Source organism: Ascaphus truei, chromosome 2 (assembly GCF_040206685.1).
Source record: "Ascaphus truei isolate aAscTru1 chromosome 2, aAscTru1.hap1, whole genome shotgun sequence".
Lineage (NCBI taxonomy): Eukaryota > Metazoa > Chordata > Amphibia > Anura > Ascaphidae > Ascaphus > Ascaphus truei.
Genome location: NC_134484.1, coordinates 418,694,131 through 418,711,993, shown reverse-complemented (window position 1 = coordinate 418,711,993; position 17,863 = coordinate 418,694,131). Strand labels below are relative to the sequence as shown.

Below are 17,863 nucleotides of genomic sequence, written 5' to 3'. Positions count from 1 at the left end.
ATCAGCAGGTCACTGCTTTGATCCCTGGGGGAGGGGGGGGGGCAGCAATTCAGACCACCATAGGGATTAATCAGTCAATCACTCACATACACTCACTTGAATTGTACCTAGATGCAGATATCTAGATGGATGTATCTGCTGTACACAAGTGACCATAAGTCCAGGTAGGTAGAAAAAATATATTGCAGTACACAAGTAGTGTCTACATACACTTAGAAACAATAAAAACACAGGAGAAGCTGGTAGCATAAAAAGGCAAGCACCGTGCTTCTATTCTGTGGCTGTATACACACTAGCTAATGCTTAGTGATCACACTAATGCACACACGGTTGCTGCTTGATATAAATCAGTCTCAAGCTCAATGCTGAAACAAACTCTCTGTTTAGGGAGTTTGTGTGGGTGCCGGGAGCGCTCCGATCACGAGCGTGAGTCCCGCCCCTCTGACGTGATGACGTCACTTGCCAATTTTATCTTGAGTTAAGACTCTAAGAAATGTTTTTTATCGTGTACATATCACTTATCAACATACACACATATCCTTTGTCTAGTGTACTCTGTGCATCTGCTTGAGTGCTCTCCATTGGGGTCCCTTCCTCTCACAAGTATTAGTTTATATTTACCCCGGATAGAAGCACCTCAGAATCTATTCTTAGCTGCTGCGAGGGTACCTTCTTTCCCTTCCATCACCCCCAGCTTTTCCCTAGTATCTGCCACAAGCCACCCTGGCTTGTATCCTGGTGTACTAACCTCTCTGGTTCTTGTCCCTAGTTCCTGAGGCCTGCTGCTAGTTCCATGCGGGGGCCCGTTCCTGACTTCTCTGCTGAAGCGTTGTTTCCTGAGGCCGCCTGCTAGTTCCATGTGGGGGCCCGTTCCTGACTTCTCTGCTGAAGCGTTGTTTCCTGAGGCCGCCTGCTAGTTCCATGCAGGGGCCCGTTCCTGACTTCTCTGCTGAAGCGTTGTTTCCTGAGGCCCCCTGCTAGGTACATGCGGGGGCCCATTCCTGACTTCTGTGCTGAAGCGTTGGTTTCCCGATGCTGACCTGCGGTGTACTTCGGCCAGCCTGCTGTCTCCCCCTGCTGAGACTGGCGTCATGGGCCGAGGCCGCTCCTCACGAAGAGGTCACTGCCGCACTCACGCTCCTAAGCTGAAGCGGGGAACTCCTGACTACCTGTTGCCGAACTCCTGCTTGAATAACGACGATGCTGCCTTCTCCACTCCTGACCCTGCTACGTACGACTACAAACTGCACACTCCGGATCAGTCTGCGCGGACTAAGGTCGGTGATTGTATAACCCCACCTCAGCCCCGCGGTCCGGTCCCGGTTTGTGGCGAGCACAATCGTAACACAGTTAGATTGTATTTTTTCTTGTATTCTTTCTGGCAACTGAGAACATGGCCCTGCTGATGAGGACACCCTTCATGATGGCAGGGGTAAGTAGAAAGGTTTATTTATTTTATTTATGCTGGCTGGCTAATGTTTGATTTAATAATGGGCAAATTAGCTATTATCCATATCTTGACCATTACTGTACTGTATGTGTTGGGGGGGGGGGTGTATATATTTAAATGTTAGCAAAAAAAATGTTGCCACAGAATTGGTACCGCAGGCCAGCGGGGATACGCGGAACCACACGAGGGCCCACAGACACCCGCTGGGACAACCTGAGGACCCCCGGAAACCATCAGGAACCACCCGAGGACCCACAGACACCTGCGGCCTCTGGTATCAACATGTGGGCATAAAGGAGGTGAGTATTAGTGTTGTTGTGTTTTTAATGTTTATTGTGGGTAGTAGCTGTTTAATATAAATTGTATTACTAGTGTACGTTAGCAGGGGGTCTCCGGAGCAGAACCTCGTTGATTTGAGGTCCGGGGACCCCCTGCTACCCGAGATACCGGCACCCATAACGGGGCCTGTATCTCCTATGCATTTAAATGTCCCACGTCACATGACCGTGGGAATAAAATGCATAGGAGATACCGGCTCCCCATAGCGCGGCCTGTATGTCGGGAAGCAGGGGGTCCCCGGACCTGAAATCAATGCAGTTCTGCTTCGGAGACCAGTTTTGGGAATTTTGCTATCACAGGTAAACAAGGCTTTCTGAATACCTGATAGCAATGCTCAAAAAAATGGCGATTTAAATGGGCCAGCGATTTTTTTTAAGAACGCTTATAGCATAGGCCCCATTGACTTCAATGGGAGTTTTAGATCGGCACTACTTAAGCAGTTTAATGAATAACTTCCAATGAGTTAGAACAGTGTTATAACAAACTGTGTTATAATAATGAGCATGCTCCCAACCAGCTATAAGCTCTGAGTTCCTTGTTTGTCTTTTGATGTTGACAACAGATGTTGTAAAGTAAGACAATACAATAAGTTATGACCAACATGCTGGGTAGCCTAGAAATGTTTGCAGTACACTTTGCCTCATTAGACTCCTTGACAAGTGTCCCTTGTTCAATTTCTACAGGCCCATGTAACAACATATACATTTTGGAGTAGCAACATAGTTAACCATTCAGCCATATATCACATACTTTACCATATGTTAATGTTTTCTTATTAATTAAAGATGTGTTTAATTACAATGAAAATGTAGGCCCAATTGCGGTACAAAATTGGACAGTAACACAGCTCATATCTAACTGAGGAAAGGCTGATGCAACAAATCCAAAGTCACAATCAGAAGGGTTTCAAGAGTAAGAAGCAGTTTTTGTACAAATGTTTTTGCATTTGTGGCATAGCTCACTTTCCCCAAGCATTTTTACACAAATGAATAATGCATTAAATGTTCATTGGATTACATGTGAGTGCCTACTACCTTCTTCTGCTGTGTTAGAATCTGCACTACAGGCCTGTGGCACTAACCTATAAATGCATTTTGGGTTGCAATTATTTCATTTATATAAGTGTAGCCAAGTTCCCCTCTTACCTCCGGTGCGGGGAGGGAGGCTTGCGGGTGATCAGAGCCGCCGGAGCTCTGCGGCGGACCCGGAGTGCGGGGGCCGCTATTTTAAGTTCTCGCGCATGCGCAGTACAATGCGTTGCGCATGCGCTGTGTAATGTTACGGCGGCCATCTTAGGTGGCTCAGCAGATACAGGACTGCGGGACAAAAGTCCCAGAATCCTCTAGGAGGAAGTATATGTGTTTGGCGTGAACAGAGACTACGAAGCAGTTTGACGGAGGGAGGCAAAGGGAGAGGTAGCGTCCAGGGAGCAGTGCTTCCCTGGACTAGGCATAGACTTTCCCCCTAGGCCCCAGTTAGTCCCTGAGTCATCCCCAGCAGAGTATTGTAGTAAGGCCCCAGATAGGGACTCTTCCTGATTACATTATAGTAGAGTTGTGACACCGGTGATCGAACGGCCACGCGGTGCCCTGCGGTCTGGGACCAGGCCACAGGCCACATCCTAGACATTACGTGAGACACTCCTGCTGGAGCTCACCCATGAGGCGGATCAGGACTCTCAGACATGAGGGGATTTATGTCAGAGGCCCCCCTGCGTGGTACCTGACTGATCTATATTTCATCAGCGGTACCTAGGTACAGGAATGCCCAGGGAGGTATTACGTGCACCAGCAATATACACAGGGGTAGCACTTCCTCAAACTCTGGGTGGGGACTGTTCTATGGACACTGGGTGTTCAGGTGTCTAGGGCACCCTCAGTACTTTGGGACACACACACCGGGGTTGTGCATTATATTGGGTGTACCTCAGCAGTTATTATTTTTATCATTAGTGTTATTGAATGTGTGTGTGTCAGCAAACATTTGTTATATACCTGCGTGTGTATTACTCTTTACAGTGATTGGTTCTTGTGAGGGGTTATCCCGCCAATGCTGGGATCGCTCATAGGTGGAGGCACTGTACCGAGAGGAGAAAGAGCTCATCCCAGGCTCCCAGTGGCGGAGGCTTAGGCCTCCTGTGAGCTATCAGGTATATCAGCACACGTAGTTCCCTTAGTCATACAGAAAGGGAGCTGCATAAGAAAGAACACTCAAACGTTTAAAAGCAGCCCTGGCCTGCTAAATTGTTGATCATCTGTGGGGAGGTGAAGGGGAACTAAAAGCACATACTGTACCTCCAAGGCCAAGTCCAAAATCCACACCTAATATGGGTGAGCTTGCCAAACTGTGCATTCAACAGTTATGGAATGGTCAGTTGACTAATTATGTTATGGGTACAGTTGGGAAAACACTATTAGAGCAAAATTCTTCTATGCAGCTAAAGAAAACTATACATTGAAAAAAATGAATTATTACGTTTAGAAAGTAGCCTACGAATATTCAGGAGGGGACTGAAAGGCAATCTGTGACATTTTAGCTTTCAAGCTTTTTCAGTTTTTCACTGAATACTTAAAATTATATTGTTAACACCCCAAACAAATACTAATCCACCTCTAATCTAAAAAGACGAGTAATTACCTAAACATACTTTTTTTGTAGGTTATGACACCTTTCAAGGGACCAACATGAGATTTTTTATAGTATATCGAGCTTTCAAAATCTCCCGTGTTTCTTCTTGAAGTTCACAGTTCTACATCTAGTAGAACATCAAGTTCTACATCTCTAAGAACTCTCATGTTGGTCCATAAAAAGGCATCAGAACCTATATTTCTCCCGGATCAATACAGCTACTAGCTACTAGCTACTAGAACATTGAACTAAACATTTGTCTGAAGTCTCAGAGTTACGTTATCCCGAGCGATTTATATAAGGAATAACATTAAAATTGTATGAGTGTAAGTCTTAAAAGTAGGATTCACTTAGTAAAACATTTTGAAAACACAATATTTCACTGATTATTTAGCAAATAAAAATAACACTTGTGAGCAAATTCACATCAGACAGGTCTGCAAATCTGTCTTTGCCCATGATCTCTAGCATACGAAGCTTTCACTGCAGCCAGGGATTCTGGGTAATGACATGCAAATGAGCACACAGTGTCAACTTTTACTTCTGCTCTATTTTAACATGGACCCCCTATAAGATTATACCTGCCGGATTACATAGCGTTTTCAGCACAGCCTGGGTTGAAGAAGCCAGTAAACCTACTAACAGGCAGGTGTATTGAGCTTTTGGGTCTCATCAGTGTGAGCTTGGTTACTGACCTTGCAATGTGAAGCTGGAAGTGGCTACAACCAGACACAAAATAAATTATGGTGAGTAAAAAAAGTGACAAAGACATGCAGGTCTCCGCAAAACTGTTGTATTTAGAATTGGCTTTGAGAAATGTTTTCAAATCAGACATTTGTGTCACAATTGTACAAGATATACATCTATATTCCAATAACATTGCTGAAAGCACAGTAAATTAGTACAGTTTCTCATCGAGTAACTCATCGAGGCTACTAGAATAGGCTCCACTGTCTCCAGCGATGTGGACGAACAAGGTACAGTCTGCGGTTCTGGGATTAGGGTCTGCCATGAACACGCTGCGGGGGGGATGGAGGGGGTCCAGGCTTCTGAATGGGACGCACCGCAGCATTAACCCTTCGGTGCCCCGACCCCCCACGGTCACATGATTGCAAGCGGTCGTGGCACCGAAGACGTTAAGTTTTCTACATCTGTACCTGCTTTTCAAAGTAATGAAACACACGAGATGAACAGCAGTTTAAAGGCGTTATGGCAGCTTTGTGACTGGAGGAGCAGATAATGAAGGAGGGAAGAAAAACACAACATACAGTAGTAAAAAAACCAAAAGTGAAAATGAAAAATGTTGACACTTTTTGCTACTTTACAATTGTGGTTAGGGTTGAGTATTCTAGGGTACAAGAGGGCCGAAGCAATATCACAAAAGGTGTGTGTATAAAAGGTTATGTAGCCCATTGACCTCCCCCCCCCCCCCAACCTCATATCGGGTACCCTAGGGTGTTTCATGGTCTGGCTACATGTCTGTGTGTGGTGCGTACCTGCTGGCAACAGGAGGGCCTGAGTTTCCCGTGGTGACATGGGGGACAACAGGACAGGTTTCTGGGGTGAATGCCTTCATTCTTCTTCAATGGTGCAGCACCTCCATCTGTAGTAGGCCCCAGGGATACGGGGTGGAATCCCTACTGCAGAATCCCCTCCCAGGGATGAGAGATTCCAATCTCACACTCTGTCTCTTTAAGTAAAACTCTTTATTGCTTCGCAGCAGCAGCAGCAGCAGCAGCAGCAGCAGCAGCAGCAGCAGCAGCAGCAGCAGCAGCAGCAGCAGCAGCAGCAATAATTCAGGAACAGACAGTATACAGCTAGCCAGCTGTACTCCTTCAGGATGTCCCTGCCTCCACTCTGGGCCTCAGGGGCACCCGGAGTGGGGCTAGCTCTACCCTCACCCCCTAAGCAGGGTGAGAGGTACTTGGTCCACCTTTCTATATCTATCAGCTCTACTCATCTGGATGCTAACTCACTACTCACTCACACACTAACTCCAGAGAGCCCAGGGCTCCCAGGACTAACTAAATAGGAAGTGCACTGCTCTTTATAGTTTCAGCAGGCACTGCCCCTGTGTCTCTTGATTGGACACAGGGTCAGGTGACCTACCTTCACCATTTCAGGGCAAGTGCTTGAGGTGGGGAAAACCCATGATAACTCCTGGCAAACCTGCCCTTAACAGGGATTACTGCGCAGGAGGAGGATAGAAATATAGCCCATAATCTTACCAGGGCTATATATATATATATATATATATAGCAACTGTAAATATTCCTGTATATTCATTTGCATGTCTTAGACAGGTCTGCAACCCTGTCTTTCACCATTATCACCCAGCAAACAGCATATATATATATATTATACTACATAACTGTACCATGCTTATCATATAAAGCGCACATTTTTCATACTATTTTAAAATAAAAACAAAGTCTAAATTTACACATTTCAACATTTATTTTCATTATGGTCTCCAGTGTTTGCGTTTCTTGAGTGTAAAATGTAAACAAAACTAGTTAAGGAACAAGAATAAAAGTTTTTAAACTGGCATATGGCCTGGAACGGCCTACCTTGTTAGTTAATATGTTTTATTGAGAAGATTAACAATGGAATTAGAACATATTATCTTTAATACTGTATATAATCTAATTCAATGCTAATTTTGGTACAGTTCGAGGTTATGTTGAATTAAACAGGGACAGGAATATAAAGACTATAGAGTTAACACTGTAACAAACGTAACAAGGTGGTTGAAGAGGATATAGGGAGTGATTAGACATCATGGTGGTATCTTGGATTTTGTGTTCCATACCCTGGACACCATTTGGCTTGGACAACAAAATCACGGTATGGGTGACAAAGTTTTGTTTCAATGTTTAGTATTGTATGGATCATTTCTATAAATGTTGTGGTTATTTACACTGCAAAATAATGCAGTGTGCTTACTTTATCACCAATGAATGGTAGAATGGTGCTTAAGGGTCACTGAGCGTATGCTGGACATGTTTTTCTGGAGAAGGGAAGATGTTAAAATCAATATTTCAGTCTTTTTATTTTGTTTTATTCAGTAGCTCAATGTACTGGGTGTTTGGCACGTGCAGGGAGAGGTGATGGTTGAGTGCTTGTTTATGGGGGAAGTTTGTAGAATCCTCTGCAAACTGCTTAGCTTCATTGCGACCACCATTTTTCAACTTGGCAGTAAGTGCTTCTTTCTTTACAGTGTAATGATAATAACCAAGAAGACCGAAAGTGGAGTTATTATATCTGCACTACATAGTTTTTCTTTCCAATAGCTTATGGTTTCAACAGTTATCTAAAATAAGGGGTTTGTGGTTTTATTTTAAAAAAAATGTCGATTTTGTTAGGACCATTTCTTTCTCTTGTATCAATGAGGCAATATTCAATAACCTGCATCTCTGAACCTCTCAGATCTGTCTTTCCAGAATACAATTATACTTTTATAATAATAATAATAATAATAATAATAATAGCGTGTTCTTGTACAGTGCTGCTAGTTTTCCGTGGCGCTTTAAAGAGACATTTTGCAGGCACAGGTCCCTGCCCTCTACAATCTATGTTTTTGGTGCCTGAGGCACAGGGAGATAAATTGACTTGCCCAAGGTCACAAGGAGCCGACACCAGGAATTGAACCAGGTTCCCCTGCTTTACTCACTGAGGCACTCCTTCTCCCATATGAGAATAACAAACAGCTTAACATCAGGGAATGTTTTCAGCAGTATCTAAGGTCCTTATTTGTTGAAGCCTATAGGTATTCTTGCTAAAAAAAACGACCAAAACTTAAACTTCAGCAGATATAGAACTACCCCTTAAAACTCTGAGGACCTCTGTCATTAGTTACAGATTTTTTGGCATTTCACACCATTTGGTTGGTCTCTGCAGCATACAAGAGGTTACCGATAGAAGCTTCATCACTTACATCTCAGCAGATTTTTATACACCCCAAATGAAAGAAGGGCATTTAAAGTTGACTTTCCAATGATCCGGAGCTCATCCTTTATAGAGCATTATTTTATTATTATTGTTCTTATTAGCAGTCCTGTTATTATTACTACCATCATTTTATGTCATACACTATAGATCATGCACACAAATGTAGAGCGACTTTAACTTTAAGGAAGGAAAATCCACGGCAGTGTAAACCTCCAGGTGTCCCTTGACGTGTTACATTTGTACAGTACATAAAGAAGTACAGTACAATGGTAATAGCAGTAATTGACAACCAATAGTAGAATAGAATGTCATCCAAGCAGTGCTGGTATTTTCTGTTTGTTTTTTTTATTTGATAAAATAATAACAGATACATTAGTTATATATATATATATATATAAATAAATAAAAGAAAAGTAATGGAAAATGTTTAATATCCAACAATATATTGTAAAATATTCATCATTCATATATAACCATTGCTGCAAAGGCATTGTGAGCTGAGATATTGTGGTAGATGTATCAAACTTTGGCTTTAAATGAAAAGTTATGCAGAATATGTCTCTTAATCTCAAAGTAAAGAAGTGTTTCTCGTGGATTCAAAACATTGCAGGCAGCAAAATTGTTAACTTTGTCTGACCAAGAAACCACCCTCCACCCAAAAAAACATGAATAGAACATACTTTTATGGGCTGAATTGCCATTTTTTGCTGCTGTCCAAAACACATAGCCAAGTGAAACACGATAAGCTTCTTAGCAGGTTTTTAAAGTCGTGCAATTCTAGTAGCCTCGATTAGCTTATCGAGGCTAATCGCGGCTATAGAATGGCAATTTCCTATCAAATTCCTCTCGCCAGAAAAAGTTGGCGTGAAGCTGCCAAGAAGCTTCAGAAGCGGCGGCGAGAGAGGGACTTAGAAATAAAAATGCATTTTTCCTGCACATTAATATCAGCACCGGTGCCCCCGGCATCAATCAGATGCATGAAAAATGCATTTACAGGCCACTTAATTATCTTAGCGGCTAACCGATAAGGCAATGAAGAGGTTAACAACCGGTGCTATGTTTATTGTGGGTAGCGCGGGTGGTTGAAGGTGGTATTTGGCCATTGGTGGGTGTTTAGGTCTTGTGGGGGGGGGGGGGGGTGCGGGTGGAGTTAACTCCCTTCATTACTTTAGCTGGATACCGCTAAAGTAATGAAGGGGTTAACCCTTCCAGCTACTCACCCGGTAGGTATAAACACCTACCAAGGGCAAAATGCCAACTTCACCCATCCTCGCTACTCACAATAAACATTAAAAAACACAACAACCATACTACCCACCTCCTCTACCCCTTAAGTAGAAAGTTGTATTTACTTTATTTATGCTGCCTGGCTAATGTTTGATTTAGAATGGGCAAATCAGCTATTATCCATATCTGGATAATAGTAATTTTGCCCATTACTGTACGGTATATGTTGGGGGAGTTGTTGGGGGTAGAGAATGTGGGTAGTAGGGTTGTTGTATTTATTTTTCTTTATTGGGGGTAGAGGGATTGGGTGAAGGGGGTAGTAGCCCCAAAGATGGATGCTTAGGCCTACCGGGGGGTGGTAGCGGGACTGGTTAACCCCTTCATTACCATAGTGGTTAATACCGCTACGGTAGCGAAGGGGTTAACTCCTCCCGCAACCTTCCAGACAGGCCTAACCACCCACCCTGGGGCTTCTGCTCCCTTCATCCACCCCCTCTGCCCCCAATAAACAGGATATTGAAGTTGAAACCCTTCATTGCCTTAGCGGCTAACCACTAAGGTAATGATGCTGTATTAATAAAAATGTTAATACTAGTGTACGTGAGCAGGGGGTCACCGGAGCAGAACCGTATTGATTTCAGGTCCGGAGATCGCCTGCTTCTCGAGATACAGGCCCCGTTATGGGGTGCCGGTATCTCCTATGCATTAAAATGTCTCGCGTCACGTGACCTGGACATTTAAATGTATAGGAGATACCGGCACCCCCTAACGGGGTCTGTATCTCAGGAAGCAGGGAGTCTCCGGACCTGAAATCAACACGGTTCTGCTCCGGAGACCACCTGCTCACGTACACTAGTATTAAAATTGTTATTAAAACCCTGCGATCGCTGGTGAGATATGCGCAGGGAGAGGCGGCTCTCTGTGCAGCTCTCTGTGCAGCTGGGCCGCCCATATCGCTGCAGATCCACGGGAGAGAACTTTTAAGAGAGGCGAATATCACATCGCTGCTCCTCGCCAGTTTTGGGCATTTAGCTATCGCCGGTCTTCATAGTCTTTCTGAATACCGTGATAACTACACTGAGAAAACTGGCGGCGTAACAGGCCCAGCGAGATGATTTATGAAGGCTACTAGCGTAGGCCCCTTACTCTCTCGTGACCGCACAAAATTAAGTGGAAATCCCTGGGATTACTTTGGGTGTCGCAGTCCTATGACTGCAAAATGGTGATTTGCCGGTGCTGTAGTACTTTGCATGGATGATAAGCGGTGCTAGTATGTCTTTAATCTAAATTCAATGCACAGCATTCAGAGGCTATTATTACAGTAATGCACAGTGTGTACTGTTCTGTGTAATGTGCAGGAAAGTAGCCCACTCCTTATTCCCATTCACTCTTTCTAACAAAAACTTCATATAACAGATAGTCAGTCTTTATAAATGATGGAATATTTGAAATATATTAAATATTTATTACAGTAAATTAGAGAAATAACAAAGACTTGGGAAAATCATACAATCATCTTCAAATAATACAATCTTCTTCCTACAGTACATGCCCTGGCTGTCTCTTGTACAGTCTGACCTGTAAGATAATCGAGAAGAAATAGACGCATTAATGAAACATTGGTGCATGCGCGCTCAATTTATACTGAAAAGGAACGAATATGACTTCTATTGAATTGTGCGCATGCATTACAGGTATATGCAACTTGAATGGAATGCATACATTACCTTAATTATCCAATAGTGATGACATTGACCAACCTTCATAATCTGCAAAACAAGGATGAAAAGAAGGATTAAACCCATGCTAAAACAATTTCACCTCCCACAGACATAATTAAAAAAACTACATGTGTAAAACAAAATCAATGTTTTCATCAGTCACTTTGTAGTCACTGATTATTCCATCCCACAGTCCTCAGATGCTATAAAAGTCAATAGATTATGTTTTTCACGGTCTTGAATTCTGTAGTCGTGTATTTACACTGCTTTCCAAGTTCATCTAAAATAGCTGTCCTCAAATTATTACATAAAGCCTTTTTACCACCGAAGCCATTTAAATTCACGTCTGGCCCACTCTCTATAACAATCAAAAGGCACATGGTGTTGGCATATTAATAGTGCAAATCGATGTGGTTGCTCCCTGCAGCGTGTAGCATATATTTGTACAGTTTTCCTGGGTAAAACGGAAAGAGGGATGTCATCTAGTGGAACCCCACAGACTGGGATAAAGATGCGTTTACAACTCCATGGTTCAGGTGCCACAGGTATGCTTTGACAAACAGGCACAGGTAACTGCTTTGGGATTGCATTTTCTTGCTGGTCAGTGCCAGTAGCATGGGGGGGAGGGGGGGGTCATAGGTACAAAGTCATTGTCACTGAATGAGCTGGATGGTATGTTCAGGCAGTATGGGATTCCCATAATCTGCGTATTACTTGGAGGCACATGGGGGAGAAGAGGCTTCCTCCAGATGTCGTGGTCTCTATTTCTGCAATGTACCCACAAGAGAATAGAGACCGTCAATGTGCCTTGCCATATGGCCCATCCTCTTAAAAAGAAGATCAATATTTTTGTCCATTAAGTTCACTCTCTGCTCCAGCTCAGGTGCATGGTCTGGTCACAGGTGTGCAATATATAGCAGCATAACAATTGACCCAAATTCTTTTTTGCAGTGCTATCCTTAAACAGGACACCCATTACACTAGTTAGACTTAAGCTCAGTCCTTGGTCGGGTTTATTGGGTTCAAGTTGGGGTCTGGAGTCGGGTGTGATGGGTCCGAAGTGGGGCGAGCTGGGTCTGGGGTTGGGGTGTGATGGGTCCAAGGTGACGTGAGCTTGGTGTGATTGTGCTTGAGGTACCAGGTGCAGAAACTTCTTAGAGGGGTAGGTCAATCCCTATGGTTTTTGCTTGCTTCATTTTCCAGATGGGTCCACAAGTCTTGCCTTATTTTGGATGCTTCCATTGGGTTTTCTTTTTCCACTTTATTCTGTGCAATACTGCATTTAGGGGTCACGGGCCATTTGGTATTCTCAGCAAGCATCTTACTGTTCTCAGTGATCTAGGTGGTACAGCAGTATGCAGGTTCTTGCACCTGGAGAAGCTAGATTGATCCATCGGTGAAGCAAAAGATGGAGAAGAGAGATGCAGAAGAAGAGTTCTGATCTTGATCAGCCTTTTCTATCTGTTTGTATGACAATCCAATATATGTGGGACTTTATATACAGTACAGCTGACGTCATTTCTGTCAAGGTGTCAAAAGTTGGTTACTTCTCATTGGCTGGGGCAACATTCATACAGTACTTATGGACAATACAAAGTGTTAATGTGGGGGAGAGCTGAGTAGGTACAGTAATTGTGTGGTTTCCCAAATTGGTCCCAAAGGGATCAAGAAAAAGACCCTCCAAATGCATGCACTCTATGATAGTATAGAACTGATAAGGTAAGTATTAGGAATTACAATGGCTTCTATGGAGATATCAGGGTCTGAATAAAAACAAAAATAATAAAATTTTATTACATCAATATACGTGACAATGTGAATTTATTCTAATAAAAACAATGTTTTAAAATCGCCGTAGAGGAGTGGTAATATTGCTTGTCTTTAATGCCAAAAGTGTATAGGCAGATATTTTGTTTATTTTACCTTAGCGGTAAAGTCCAATATTACTGCGACATCAGCGGAATATTGTTTTCTCCAAAAAATTATTTGTGGCACTGTACAGTATATATACTGCCTCCAAGTGACTTAAGTAAAGCACATGAGATCATCAATCTTATTTTCTCTTAGTGAGTCACTGGGTTGCAGTGAATAATATCACCTGGATTACTTATAGGTTGGTAATAACATATATACTCCTTATTTCCACATTGTATATAGTATATAACACGTTCTCTTTTGACACACAATGTCTCTTACAATCAAGCGCATTTCAGTCCTCTAATAGACATTTTTTGCAGATTTTGCATATGGAATTTGCACTAATTGTGTCTGAAATGTGGATATATAAGGTGATTGTACTGAAAGTTACTTTCACCAGAATCGTCCTATCCACATAAATTAATACAATCCAATCTTGATTGAAATGATGATATAGGAGTCTTATGTAAGTAATTTTATAAACACCTGTCCCAATAACACATGTAATTCCTTAATGTCTTAGCCTTTATTCTCGAAATTGCCTAAGCTATTGATACAATATCACCTATATTAGAATATGATACCACAATCGGTTTAAATGATAAGTGTCTGCAAAGGTGTGTTTAAGCTGGCTAAGAGAGAAGGCAGTTTACAATGGGAAACAGTGTGTATAACATGTGTATATACAACCACTCTGCCACGGCGGGTCAGAAGTCGAGGAGGCGAAGATACAAGCCATATTCAGGTGGCTGATGTCGGACTCCGATGACGTCACCGATGGTGACGCTCTACTTCAGTAATTGTGTGTCTATTGTGGCAAGGTGTCAAAAGTAGGTAGAACTATAACCGTAGCTTTGCTGCTTCAGCACACTTACAATGGTATCAAACCTGCATTATGGCGCAGCATTAAACATTCAATAGTACATTCTGAAGGGCAACTATGACCAAAAACTCAACAAAGACACTAGTATTAAAATAATGCATATGTACAAAAAGGGATTTACAACCTCAAGAATACAATGGTAGCTGTGGCAAGGGGGCAACCAGGTGACACTATGTTGCGTTAGGTATCATGCTCAAGAACCACGGAAATACACTACTGTATACAGTTGTTCCTCTCATGTGCTTTCCATACAGTATGTACTGTACATTATGCTTCTGTAATCTTTTTCACCTTCCTAATTTTTTCTTTTGACAGTGCAGCGATTCGGCTGGTGGATGAGATCTGCAATCTGCTGCAGTGGTGAGGAATATTCTACATCACGAGCATGATATTCCAGTGTCTGAGTCCAACATCAGACTAATGAAACACAATTTAGTCTGGACCTTCGGACGTGTGCTATACTGTACAGTTTGCTTCTGCACATGCCAAGTGATATGCATGAACATTGTATTATATTCCTGTTCTAACCACATTTTTAAAAATGAATATTGTAGAGCTTATCCAATTATAAGGGCTGTTAACAAGATTAAAAGAGTTAAAATAGCACGTACATGGATTGAGAGTGGAAAAAAGTTTGAGGATGTCATATTTTCGGCTGAGACTGGGTAATTATACAAGATTGTATTTACACGTTGCATGGTTGATCACTATAGTTTTTGCTTTTCTTCTTCTTAACTTTTGCCGATCCAAATGGGTTTTCTTTGTCAGCTGGATGCTATCCATGATTGATTTTCAGCATAACAGGCCATCTAGAATTGTCAACAAGGATCCAGCGCCTTCTTAGGGTCTGAAGAACTGTTTCTGGTACAGACATGAAAAGGTTCTTGCGTCTGTTGAAGCTAAATGTATCCATGTATCAAGCCAAAGATGAGAAGAGTGATGCACTAGAATAGTTCTGATCTAGAAGTCTTTTCTATTTTTGGTTGCATGCCAGTTCAATTTTTCGGGACATTTATATATAGCTGATGTAGTCATGCCAGTGCAAGCGATTAAGAATATGATTGGACGTTGGTTGTGTAAATGTGTAAGGTCAGTCAGAACTCCTAATTGGATGCCTATTTTGACAAGGTATCAAATGTAGGAACTCTTCATTTACTACTACAAAACTGATCATTGTATAAAACTTGTATTATGAAGCCCCACTAAGCACTAAACAGTATATTTGAAATACCAACTATGACCAAACAATAAAGAGACGAGTCTGAAAATAATGTACAATAAGGGATTTACAACCTGAACAAAACAATATTGGCTGTTGCAAGGGGCAGCCAGGTGACAGTATGTATCATGCTCAGGGGAAGACAAAGGTTTATAGGATGGTCCCCAGGGTCAGAACCGAGTAAGTACACTACTGTATACAGTATAGTTGTTCCGTGCATGTCGTTTTCATCCTGTAGTGTACTGTATATAGTGTAAAGTATGATTCTTTTCTCTGTTTAATCTTTATAATTCTGTCTTTTCATAGTGTGAGGGGATTCAGTGGATGAGTCCAGCATCAGCCTAATGCGATGTGGTTTTGGGTTGGATCTTTGGACATGTGGAGGTAAAGTGCTGTGCTGTACAGTTTGTTTCTACACATGCCAAGTGATATGTCTGAACATTGTATTATATTCCCGTCCTAACCACATTTTAAATGAATATTGTAGAGCTTATCCCATGGTAAGGGATGCTAACAAGATTAAAAAATTTGATATAGCATGTTCATGGATTGAGAGTGGTAAAAAGTTTGAGGGTGTCACATTTTTGGCTGAGACATCACGCAATCAAACACTATTGTATTTACTTATTTCAATAGTTGATCACTATGGTTTCTGCTTTTCTTCTTCTTCTTAACTTTTGCAGAAATAGGATCCTATGCTATAAGCCTCGATAAGCCACTTTTTCCCACACAAACACAATCGCCAGTCAAGCCGTGATAAGCTACTTATCGGCAGGTTCTCCCATTCGTGCAATTCTAGTAGCCTTGAGTAGGTTATCGGGGCTAATCGAGGCTCTAGAATGGCGATTTCTTCTCAAAATCCTCCAGCCAGGAAAGTTGGCGTGGAGGTGGTGAGAACCTGCCGATAAGGCGGCGAGAGATGACTTAGGAAATAAAATGCAGATTTTCTGCATCAGATTCATGCCGGGAGTCTCCAGAGCTGATACACATTAATATTAGCACCAGAGACCCCCGGCATGAATCCATGCAATAAAAATGCAATTACAGGCAACTTCATTATCTTAGCGGATAAACGCTAAGGCAATGAAGGGGTTAACTACCAGTGCCATCTTTATTGTGGGTAGCTGGGTGGGTGATGGTGGTATTTGGCCCTTAGTGGGTATTTAGACATTGTGGGGGGGGGGGGGGGAGGTTAAGGGGTTAAGCCCTCCTGCTACCAGCAGGTAGGCATAAACAGCAATCTTTGGGGCTACTACCCCCTTCACCCAATCGCTCTACCCACAATAAACAAAAATACACACAACAACCCTACTACCTACATCCTCTACCCCCAATAACCCCCCCCCCCCAACACATACAGTACAGTAATGGGCAAAATTACTATTATCCACATATGGATAATAGTGCATTTGCCCTTTGTAAAATTAAATATTAGCCAGGCAGCACAAATAAAGTAAATAAAACGTTCAACCTACCCCTGCCATCATGAAGGGCATCCTTGTCAGCATACTTCAGGTCCATGTCCTCTGATGCTAGCAAGACTACAAGAAAAAATTCAATCTAATGGCCCCTAACCCCTTAATCACCTTAGCGGTTAATAACTGCTATAGTAATTAAGGGGTTAACACACCCTTCCCCGCTACCCACCCGGGAGGCCTAACCACCCACCCTTGGACCACTATACCCACTCTATACCCATTGATTGACACAGTGGTATATCACACCCATATAATATAGCAGTATATGATAAACCTAATAAAAAAAACATGAAGGCCAAAATTACACAATAATAAAATATATACACAAGCACCTAAACACCACAATTCAAGAAATAAAAGAACTAGCCAACCAATCAATTAAAGAAATAAAACCACTAGCCAACAAAACAATTAATTAATTTAAACCACTGGCCAACAAAACAATGAATACATTTAAACCAGTAGCTAACAAACAAAGAATTCATTTAAACCAGTAGCCAACCAATCAGTTATAGAAATAAAACCAGTAGCCAACAAATCAATTAATTAATTAAAAGCAATAGCCAACAAAACAAATAATCAATTTAAAACTCTAACGAATCCTAAAATGTACTAAAACAAGCCATCCAAATTCACAACAATTTAATCCAAACAATAAACAGAAATCGAAAAAATAACAATAAATAGAAAACAAGCATTTGCCAAAAAATGCATTGGCTGTCATTATATTGATCTGTACCCTAAAGGGGCACAGATTAATACAGGATCAGTCAATGGGCAAGCAAATACATAAAAATAAATACAATAAAAAAAAAACTGAAAAATTACATACATTCAATATTTCTCTTAACTTTTGAAGTCTTCACCCTTCGAATCCTGGTGAATCTGCAAGCTCTCGAACCGCGACATCATAACCGGAAATCCAACGCCACCCACATTTAAGATCCGGAACAGATAACAAAAACCTTCTTTCTTTAATCTTCTTTCACCTTCTTCTATCTTCATCTGTCATTATTTTCATCTTTCAATCCAAATTTCCCCATGGTAAAT

General features: G+C 41.9%; 1 long non-coding RNA gene across 2 annotated transcripts in view; it reads right to left on the bottom strand.

Moving 5' to 3' along the window:
- Positions 1-10,436: 10,436 nt before the first annotated feature.
- The window catches only part of LOC142487753 (uncharacterized), a 193,496-nt gene continuing 186,069 nt past the window's right edge, over positions 10,437-17,863 (bottom strand). For both annotated transcript variants that reach the window (XR_012799301.1, XR_012799302.1), the window contains exons 3-4: positions 11,323-11,364; positions 10,437-11,173 (exon numbers count right to left, since the gene is read on the bottom strand). This is a non-coding gene — a long non-coding RNA (uncharacterized LOC142487753). The remainder of the gene's footprint in view (positions 11,174-11,322; positions 11,365-17,863) is intronic.